This window comes from Microtus ochrogaster, chromosome 8 (genome assembly GCF_000317375.1).
Source record: "Microtus ochrogaster isolate Prairie Vole_2 chromosome 8, MicOch1.0, whole genome shotgun sequence".
NCBI classification, from domain to species: Eukaryota; Metazoa; Chordata; class Mammalia; order Rodentia; family Cricetidae; genus Microtus; species Microtus ochrogaster.
The window spans coordinates 49,380,044-49,392,028 of NC_022015.1; positions in this window are offsets into that span (position 1 = coordinate 49,380,044).

Below are 11,985 nucleotides of genomic sequence, written 5' to 3' on the forward strand. Positions count from 1 at the left end.
GAGGGGAGTGGGGGAGGGGGTGATGTGTGGGAGGAGGGGGAGGGAAATGGGAAACGGGGAGGAGGCGGAAATTTTTTTAAACAACTAAAAAAATAAACAAACAAACAAACAAACAAAATAGTTCTCTCTGCCCTTGCAGAAGACCTGTGCTCAGTTTCCAAAATCCAGCTGTGGTTTGTAAATGTCTGGATCTCCAGTTCCAGGGGAACTTGTATCCTCTTCTGACCACTGAAGCACCAGTCATGCACATGGTGCACATACCTAAAGCCAAGATAAAACACATTTTCAAAAAATTTTAAGAAGGTATAATTTGTATTACTTAGTTGAAATTATGTAATGTGTTTTGATCATATTTATTATCAACTCTTCACCGAAAATTCTCTGCAATTCATCTCATCCTAACCAACTCTCTATCTTTGGTCCCCTCTCTTTATTTCATGTCCCCCCTCCCTAATTTCATGTCTGCCCTCCCCCTTTTATGTCATCCCCTTCATCTCATGTCCCCATCTCCATCTCATGTCCCCATCTCCATCTCATGTCCCCCCTTTGTCTTTTGGAAGAGATTATCAAGCAGTTGATTTCTTTATCCTCTGACTTCTAAATTTTACTCCCATCTTTCTCTTGTGATATTTCATGTCCCCTTAGGTGTAGGGGTGTGTTGTAAATGTATTAATTAAGATAATTTCATCTTTAATCAGTGGTACTGTTTTGTATTGCTTTTTCTTTTTTTGTCTAGAGCAAAAGGAAGCATCCCTTATGAGGGGTGAGAGTTATGTTCATCAGTGGATGAAACCCTGAAAATGGGCATCATTCATGGGAAGGAATCTGATGCTTATGTAAACAAGGAAAAGAGTATTCCCCTCCCTCCCTCCTTCCCTCTCTCCTTTCTGTCTGTGGCTTAAAGTGAACTAGTAGTTAGAGCTTGAGACAGCAGTTCACTGTATATATATATGGAGAGCCACTGACTACTGTACATTCACTCAGAATAAGTCTCACTCATCATTCCATAATTAGCTTTCCTTGGATATTTTGTGATAGCAATGAAGAAAGTAACTATTATATACCAAAAGATTATTTTTCTCTATGTAGGATTCTACATTCACATATATTATCTCTCAGCATCTGACAGCTATTATTCCAATTATCTCAGGTTTTAATTATCACTGAGAAATCTCTCATCTGTCAAACTGTAGTTCTTTTGTAGTAGATCTGCCACTTGTGTTAGACTTGTTCAAATAAATTTTTGTTTTTCTGATGATCAGTGTAACTTCTGGTAACTTCTCCTATTATAGATCTAATGATTGTTTTCTTTTTGAACAATTCTTCAAAAACAAAAGAAAACAAGCTATTTTCTCTTTAAATATACCCTTTTATTTTCTTCTTGCAAATGTTATTGAGAAATATGATATTTAAATTTGTTTGCTATTACCATACCTTTATTTGACAGATTGATGGTTTTTCATAATATTTTCTTTCAATTATATTCAAACCTTTGTGCATACTCCAATTTTCTCACCTTTCCCCACCTATTATATCACATATAGCAATTTTACATGTTTGTATAAAATCTGGATTCATGAGGCGATGTGATATTTGTCAGATGAATCTATTTTACTTAATGATGTCCAATTTTGTTTATTTCCTGAAAATACTATAATTTCAATTTTCCTTAGGGTTAATTATTAAAATCTCTTTCTGTATACACATAACATTCTCTTTATCAATTTCTTTGTTGATAGTCCCCCAGGCTGATTTCATACTTTGCTGATTATTACTAAAAATATAATTTGTAGAATAAGTACCTTTGTGGTACTTTGACTAGATTATGTAGGAAACATACCTAGTGAATAGCTAAATTATGTAGTAACTTTGTTTTAAAGTTTGATAGGTTTTTGTCTTTGAATTTAATTGTCATATTGTTTTCTATATCTGAGCAACATATAAGGGTTCTCTGATTGGTTATTTATTTTCTTAATAAAAATCATTCCAACTGGAGAAAACAGCACATCAATATAGTACTAATATTCATTTATTTGATATCCTACAGATGCAAATTTCTTTGGGCTTCCAGGCAACTCCCAAATAAAGACATGGAGACTTATTCTTAATTATGAATGCTGACTTTAACTTAAGTTTGTCCCAGTTTCCCTTTTAACTTAATTTAAACTTTTTCTATTCATCTATATTTTGTCGCAGGACTTTTTACCTTTCTTTTATTCTGTGTCCTGTTTTCTTCCTCCTCTGTGGCTTTTTTAACTTTCTTTCATTCTGTGTATCCTACTTTCGGGCTTTTTCCTCATCTGGCTAGCTTGTGTCTTTCAGGTGTCCATTTTTTTTTTCTCTTACAGAGGCGAAATTTCTCCTCCAACTTACTTTCCCTACCTGAAAGTCCTGTCTATACCTTCTATCTCAATATTGTGTGTTCACCTTTGATTAGACCAATCAGGTATAATATTTTTTTTGTCCAATCTCTGAATGATGGGAAAGTACAAGGCTTATCTAAAATCTGGATTATAATTATTTGGGAGGTTAAATCATTTTAGCTAGCAGCCTATAAATTTTTCTAAATGCAAAACTCTGAGGTAACTGCCCCAGAGTTACTCTGAAAGCCTAGAACACCTGAGCCACACATTTTTATTGCTATCTGACTCCTTTATTCTGAAAACACACAAGCTTTCAAAGGTCACATACATACCTGCATTAAAACAAACATGAATTGTGCATTGTACACAAGCCAGACAAAGATGATTTTTTTTGTTTGAGGTTTCAGCGGGTGAAAACTTCTGTCAATTTTCTAAGTTTCTTAGATTTGTATAAACAAACCTCTATCTATGCTATATAAAAGAATGGGATTAATAAGTCATGAAGACTCTGTAACCAACAAGATTTATCATTTATGTCTCAGCCAGTCTCAGAACAGTTCTGTAGTTGGTGATTTTTTTTCTCTTTACTCGTTGGGGAGAACTGCCACCAACCTCCTCAATAAATTCACAGAGGCTTATTCTTTTTTATGAAGGCCTTAGTTTGTCTTGTTTCTAGCCAACTTAAATTATGCCATTTATCTTCTACCTTTGGGCTTTTGCCTTTTATTACTTCTTACTCCATAACTTGCTGTGTAGTTTGGTATATGTAGTTGAGTAGTTGGGTCCCAATGTTCCTCTCTCTCTCTCTCTCTCTCTCTCTCTCTCTCTCTCTCTCTCTCTCTCTCTAGCTCCTCAATCTTCTCAGATATCTCCTATTTATTGTCTCTTCCTGCCACCCCTGCCTATCCTTTTTATTGCCTAGCTATTGGCTGTTCAGCTTTTTACTAGTCCAACAAGGTCTTTTAGACCAGTAAAGTAACACAACAGAATTAAACAAATGAAACATAAAAGAATGTAACATATCTTTGCATGATTAAAGAAATATTCCACAGCATAAACAAATACAACACATATTTAATTATTATCGCACAATACTGTTTTCATGTCCAATGATCAACTTATATATAACCTGTCTTGTAGATTTTCTAGCTTTACATCTTTATGTCTGTAGCCAAGGATTTCATGAGACTATTCTAGTCAAATATGGTATATATTAATATTGAAGGAATCTGGTCTTTAGTTTGCTGTGGAAATAGAAGCATAACCTCTCCACTAACACAATACATTTTCTGAATTACATTTTAAAGTTAAAACATCCATAAAGTATCTAGGCTGGTTTAATTCACTATTTTCTTTTAAAATTCCATGTCTTTTAGCAGCTGCTCTTTGATCATCAGGGTTAAAAATTTTCAAAGACAGTAAACCACCATACAGAATCTAGACTCCCTATTTCTGATCTTTATGTGGCTTATTCTTTTTATAGTGTTGTATTATTTCTTTAAAGGCTTTACTTAATTCTTTTTAAACTACTTATTTTTTTATGACTGTCTTTACCCATTTTGTTCTCTTTCTCAAGCATCTATAAACAGTATAAACTGTTTAAGGGTTTGTTTTTTTTTTTTCTTTTTCTGGAGCTGTTTTACTGTGCAACTGCACTGATCTTTGCTCATGTGAGCCAAACTTCAAACTACTAAGTAGAAGCTAGGCCTTCCACCTTGTGGCTTGGGCAGTTGGCTCCACCCCTTCCTTTGGCCCAGAAAAGCCAAACCTTAAGCTTGTAGGCCTTGTTGAAAGCTGAATTTTACATTGGAAGTCTGTTAAATGGACAGGCACATTTAACCACCCCAGCTCTAGGAAGCTGGTGCCCACATGGTGGCAGGCATTTTTTAGTTAGCTTGCTGTTTCTATTTATTTCGCTGATTGCTCAAGTACTCTGCTGCAAAACAGTGCCTCCTAAAGTAGACATATTCATTTTTCTTTCTTTGTTTCTTTCTTTTCAGTTTTCTCAGACTCTAGGTGGAAATTTGAGTCCCATATCAGGTGCCATTTATAGCTGCAAATTTCTTTGGGCTGCCAACATACTTCCAAATAAAGACATGGAGACTTATTATTAATTATGAGTACTTGATTATAGCTTAGGCTTGTCCCACTAGCTCTTTTAGTTTAGGTTAATCTGTTTCTATTTATCTATGTTTTGCCTCTGGGCTTTTTATTTTTCTTTTATTATGTATGTCCTACTTTTTTACTTCATCTTTGTCTGAGTGACTGGCTCCTGGTGTCTCCCTTGCATTTATTTTTTTTCCTTCTTACCCTGAGCCTAAGGTCTATCTGTATTTGTGTTGCTTTCATTAGTTAATAAACAAAGTGTTTTAGGCCTGATAATAGGACAGAACTTAGGTAGGCAGGGAGACAAAACTGAATTCTGGGAGGAAGAAGGCAGAGTAAAAGAACTGCCATGGAGCTGCCAGGTCAGACATGCTGAATCTTTCCTGGTAAGCTACAACCTCATGGCGATATACAGATTATTAGAAATGGGTTAAATCAAGATATGAGAGTTAGCCGATAAGAGGATAGAACTAATGGACCAAGCAATGATTTGATTAATACACTTTCTGTGTGGTTATTTCAGGTGTAAGCTAGCCAGGCGGTTAGGATGAAAAGCAGGTCTTTTCATTTTGCAACATGTAGGGTCATGGTTCTTAACTTGTGAGAAATGTTTTTAGTGTTCTATAACCAGTACTGGGTATCTGGAAAAATTAATGAAAGGATCATAAAAGAACTGTGTCTTAAAAGAGAAATTTACTTGTGTCTAAAGGTCTGAACTCAATGAAAATCAGACAGACAGGAATATCTTGGGCTTCTCCAGCCTGAGGATGTCTAAGTGCCAGAAGATATCATGTTTTCCTATAAGCAAAGACTGATTTATATAGACATGTCCACATCCTATTCCATTTCAGAACTCTTAGGTTTGTTTGAGACATTAGATTAAAAAATATCGAGAATATATTTAAATAAATTTTGACAAAGCAATTGGCCAACAAAGTCAGAATTCTTGTGCTTAGTCGAAATGGATCCAATCAAAATGCTTTCACACCATTCTCAGATAGAGAGCTGGGAACACACGTATCTATACCTAGACTATTATGTTAATGAAAACACAAAAGAACATATACTGTGTTTCCAAATGTGGGAATTCTATACTGCCTCACTGACGTTCCCAGTGACCTTGGCTATAAGTTCAGCATATAGTGGTTTTCACTCAATCTTGGATAACTAGAAGGTGGTTTTGTAGGTTTCAAATTACACTGACTCAGTACCTGGAATGGGAGAGTCAGGTGTGTGAGAGTCAGGGGTATGATAATTGTATTTTTTATCATTAAAATTTAAGCAAAGGCAAGCACTTAATATTAAGCATGTGGGGTTTTGGGTTGTTTATTTGTTTTGTTTGTTTGTGTGTTGATTAGATGCACATAATTCCTTTTTGGTGCTTTCCCAACTCTACAAAGTAGGGCATTTTCTGTACAGGTTTAGTATAGCTATTTTTACATAGTAAATGCTTCTTTAAGTTTTCTTGAAGAAGCAAGAATGATTTTCATTTAAGCATAATTTAAAATATTAGAATAAAACACACAGACAATACCAAACAGGTTTTCTTTAACAGTTGACAAAAACAATCTGCCTACTTTGGTTTTGGTGATTCCGCCTAGGTTGCTAATGTTCCCTTCATTTGAACACTGACACTAGGTAGGCACAGCTTAAATTGCAACATTCCATCTAAAAGATTCATGCTGTTTTAACAATTGAGACATGGGGGTTAGCAAAGAGTAGCTGCAGATTTTGAGGTATCAACTAGACTTAATAAAACTATGAAGCATAGACCAGCATTTCCCACAAACTAGTGATACCCCTTTGTGGTTGAGTTTTTCACCTGATAGTGACTATTGTAGATAATGTTTCTGCTTTCAAACCCATAAGAATTATTGTGAAAGCAAGCGGAACTCATGAGAGACCAGGGGGTTGGAGTGGAAGAACCCTCACAGTGAAAAGAATCAAGGATTGTCTTTAGAACCCATGCTACCTGAGCAACCAGGTCAAAAACACTCCGTCTAATGAAGATCCATCCATTACCATGACATGCAAGCTCTAGCTGTAGATCACTTTCATGGTCTCCAAAGAAGCTGAGCCGTTATCGGTAACATTCAAAAATCCACTGGAAAGTCATTCATTTCACTTTATGGTCCTAATTAGCCATTTGTATAGTTCTATAATTAAATATGTTCCTTTCTCATCAAGTTTTCACTTTAGTAATGATACCACTGTGCCACAAACAGGCCCCATGCTGCTGGGTTTGGGACTTATTCATAGCATTTAATTGGTCACCCAGTGGTTAGCCAATAACCCCTTCTATGGGAAGCAACACTCTGAATGCTGTTAATGGGCTGGAGGCACAGTGATTGCCTCCTGGTACCCAGCAGTACTGGGAATAAAGCAATTTCCTCCACTGTGTTGTGTGCCCAATAGCTAATCCTCTCCACTCCTGCAATGCACACTATTTGGTTATAAGTATTTGTGCTGGCTTACTTACCGCTGGGTTGTTAATAGGCAGCGATTCTTCAATGCTCCTTCACTGAAGTTACAGTCTGCTTGCTGACTGCTAATTAAAACAAGTTTGCTCTCCAAGACTGCGACTAAAAGGTAGCAAGGTCATCGGAATTAATGCAGTCACCTCTCATTTAACCATGTTGATACACGACTCATGTTCATATTTTGCAATAGGAAAGGTCTTTTATTGACTATTTCAAACAGACTACCTTGAGTCATGGACAACTGTGTTTTCTTTTGAAGTGAAGTTGTTGAATAATTCTTTGTTTTGAGACCCCATAACAAAGTTAAAACATAAAATTACCGGAGGGGGGGTTCTATTGAATACATTTGGGCTTAAGTAAATAAAAAGCATAAAAGGTGACATAGCATGTTAAAAAGTATAACCAGTAAAGTAATACTCGTATGCTTTCCCTGTGTGTTACTTACCCCACTCCTGCCATGAATTTTACTTTGCTTCCTGTTTGATGTGTAAAAGAGCTCTAACTTAAAAAGTGCAACATTCAGTAGATGGCACTTGCTAACTCTCTTCTAGATTAAACACAGAATTGGATTCTGGATAATAATATAAAGTAAAGCTTGGAATAGACACAATTATATTCAACTTGTAGCATACCCACGTGTTTTTGAGTCATATCTCAACTTATGAAGAGCTACAAAAATAGTCTAATTCAGTAAGTTTTGAATGTGTAACTCTTCTTGAACATTCCTGCTTTCACCACCAGGGATGAGAGAGAAAACTGGGTGATGCACTTCAGAAAGTGCCGTGGCGCCTCCTCCTGCTTCAGACAGTTTTCAGAGTGAATTACTCAGTTTTTCTTCTTCAGAGTTAAACACTGTAATGCTAGGAAATATTATTTCTCCCAGTCATAACAAATAGATATAATTTCAAAAATATCCACTAATAATCCCACTGACATATTTATAAAATATTAAATTTATGCACATCTGTATGTATTTATTTATTGTGGGGAGGTGTCAGAGGACAGCCTGTGGGAATTTTCTCCCATCATGCAGGTTCTGGGCATCAAACTCAGGTTAGCAGGATTGAGGCCAAGCACCTTTGTATTGGTGCCATCTGCCAGCTGTCTGTGCTTTCTTTTTTTTTTCCCCTACTTTTATTTTATTTTTTTTGAAAAAAAACTATCTTTTTCATTTTACATAACAATCCCAGTTCCCACTCTCTTCTCCCTCCTCTTGTTCCCTCCATCTTCTCCATCCCCCTATCCACTTCTCAGAGAGGGTAAGGCACAACACCTTGAGGAAGGACCAAAGTCCTCTGTACTGTATCTAGGCTGAGCAAAGTATCCCTACAAAGAGAATGGGTTTCAAAGAGTCAGTACAAGGAATGATAAATTAAACCTTTGAATAAAATAGCATAAAAGTCATGTTATTAGCATGAGCAAAAATGAGTTTGAAGCATAATTCCATGACATATGTCCTCAAGTATTCTAGAATTATCATGAAGAAGAAACTTAATGGCTAGAAACGATTGAAAAAGAGAATAAAGTAATTTTAAAATATCTGAAAATATAAAGAAGAAGTCTAGTGGTGGTGGCACGTGCCTTAATCCCAGCACTTGGGAGACAGAGGCAGGTGAGTTTGAGGCCATCATGGTCTACAAAGAGAGACAACCAAGTACAACCAAGACTGTTATACAGAGAAACCCTCTCTTGAAAATGAAAATTATATATATTGTTTGCATATGGCATACACATATGAAATAGTTGTTCTGCAAGTAGTCATGGAGGACAAAAGAGGAACAAAAAGCATTAAGAAGAGTAGAATGTTTCAGCAAGAGTTAGATTTGTGTTACAAAGTCAAAAGTTTTCCCTTAAAGATATGCCAAAGTTTCATGATTGGTATTATATTAATATAGTATAATTAAGTATTTTTCATGTATCAAAAGTTATGTATTGTCAGCTATGTTTCAAGATATCAGAATACCATCTTTATTTGGTGATGGTTATGACAAAGGGGAAAACACAACTGTTGGAAGAATTTACAAATAACTCTGCTACAATTGATCTGAAACAATCTGTGTCCTAAAGAAGCTTCTGAGACTTTACTGCTCTAGAAGCAGATATTTCTGACTTTATTAGACAGTAAAGAATAGAGGCAATGATCTAAACTGACACAGAAATTTATCCCCTGTTGATTGCCTTGACGGGTCACCAGTCTAGGGTTAGTAAACCCGTCTGGCAGTTCAGTTATTCCAGGGTCCCGGAGAGGCGCTATCTGTAAGATATGAGCTAGAAAAGAGGAAGGAGGCCAAGCTGGAATTCCTGTCGAAGCCTCAGTTTATTAGAGATGGGGTACAACTTATATAGGGTATGGAGTTGGGGGGTGGGTACAGGGGCCTGAGCTCTTGTCACGTAGTTCACGTTGGTCACGTGGTCCGTGTTGGTCACGTAGGCAGGAGGTTATCTTCGGTCAGGTCACTGTAGGCCAAGAAGTCACGAGTTGACACACCTAGTTCCCTAGATAGTTTGGAATGTGAAGTGGGTTCTGCTAACAGATAGCTCTCCAGATAGCTCTCCATCAGCCAATTTGGGTGTGGGGTAGGCTCTGTCAATAGAATGATTCCTAACATAATTAGGGGTGTGGGGTTCTCTGTAGACTCCCCTAGGGTGATGGTTCCTGCAATGATTTTAGGAGAAAATTGGCTCCTAACAATCCCCCATTTGTGATTAGAAAAATTTGGATCTAGGGTACACAAAGACTTTAAGGTAGATGAATAAGAAATAATGTGTAATGATGATCAGTGGTTTTGACATGAATAATAAAATATTAAAAAAAATTTGGAAGTTCTAAAAATTATCTCAGTGGTAAGGGTGTTTACCTAGCATACATAAGGTATATGACTCAATATCCAGAACTATAAAATAAGTAAATGAAAAATTACTTACAAAAATAGTATTTACAAAGCTAGTACTATAATACAGTTTACTTTTAGCCTTCTACATAAACTTAAAGCATTTGTTACTTTCTAGTTTACTGTTATACTTGTACGTATTTATTATTTATAAGTTAACATTTTTGTATGTTTAAGGGGATCCAGTTGTCCAGTGTATGGAGATATTTGATATTTTGTGGAGTCTTATGATTCAGCTGAAGAAAAGAATTACCAGACACTGTTGACTGGGTTTGACTGCCCAAAATTATGGATGTCAAAATTCTCTGCTTTTGAGTGCAGCATAAAGTTTAAGTTTTTGAGCAAAGTATTAATTACCTGGGTAAATGGGCTCTGTAACTTAGAAAGACAGTCTCTTCTTTGAAAGAAGAACTCATAGTTCCAATAATTTTTCAACCATGCCTTGATGAGTGAATTTTTGGGTTTCCTAGGAAAAAAGTGTAGCATTATTAGAAGAACAATAATTACTTTGAACTATGTGAGCACAAGGGTATGTTCATTACACAGATCTGGAGTAGTGAAAAAAAGTGTAAATGTACCACATTTCTTTATTCATTCTTTGAATGAAGAACATCTAGGGTGTTTCCAGACCCTTGCTATTATGAATAAAGGAGCTATGAACATAGTAGAACAAGTGTCCTGATTGTATGTTCTAGCATCCTTGGGCTATACACCTAAGAGTAATCTAGGTTACTTAGTTTTGTGATAGACTTATTTCTAGTTTTCTGATTGATTTCCAAATTGGCTGTACAAGTTTGCACTCCCACCAGCAATTCTGACAGGTATAAAATAAAATCTGAGTTGTTTTGATTTGTAATTTTCTGGTGGCTACGGGTGTTATTTCTTTAAGTGTTTCTTGGCCATTTGAGATTCTTCCATTGAGAAATCTCTGTTTAAATCTATACCCCATTTTAAATTATATTTTTATTTATGTCTAATTTTTTAAGTTCTTTTTTATTTTAGAATAAGCCCACTATCATATGTGGGGGTTGGTAAGATCTTTTCCCATTCTGTAGGCTGCTATTTTTTCCTATTGACAGTGTCCTTTGCCTTAAAGAAGCTTTTTAGGTGCATGAGTCCCATTTATTAATTGTTGGTCTTAGTTTCTGCACTGTTGGTGTCCTGTTCAGGAAGTTGTCTTCTGTGCCAGTTTGTTCAAGGTTATTTCCACTTTCTCCTCTGTCAGGTTTAGTGCACCTGGACTTATAGTGAGGTCTTTGATTCACTTGGGTTTGAGTTTTATACAGGGTGATAGATATGGATCTATTTGCATTCTTCTAAATGTCAACAACCAGTTATGCCAGCACCATTTGTTGAAGATACTTTTTTTTTCCATTGTATAATTTTGGCTTCTTTGTCAAAAATGAGGTGTCTATAGGTATGTTGGCTTATGTCTGGGTCTTTGATTCATTTTCATAGATCCACCTGTCTGTTTTTATGCCAATGCATCTTCTGTAGTAGAGCTTAAAATCAGAGATGGTGATACTTTTAGAAGTTCTCTTATTGTACAGGATTGTTTTAGCTATCCTTGGTTTTTTGCGTTGATAAGTGAAGTTAAGTATTGTTTTTTCAAGGTCTGTAAAAAATTGTGTTTGGATTTTAATGGGTATTGCTTTTTGTAAAATGACTATTTTAACTGTCAATCCTATGGATCCATAAACATGGGAGATCTTTTCATTTTCTGATGTATTCTCCAACTTCCTTTTTCAAAGACTTGAAATTATTTTTTTCAAATTATTTTTATTTAAAATATTTTTCTTTATTTTATATACCAGCCCCAGTTCCCTCTCCTCCTCCTGACCCCCAACTCCCTTCCACTCACTCCTCAGAGGGCTTAAGGCATTGCTTGGGGAGTCAACAAATCCAACATACCAAGTTGAGGAAGAATAAGCCCTTCCCCCTGTATCAAGGCTGAGCAAACAGTTTGATCATAGGGAATAGGTTCCAAAAAGACAGTTCATGCACCCAGGATAAATTCTCATCCCATTGCACCCTCCTTAACAGATGGTGGTGGCACACGCCTTTAATCCCAGCACTCGGGAGGCAAAGGCAGGCGGATCTCTGTGAGTTTGAGACCAGCCTGGTCTACAAGAGCTAGTTCCAGGA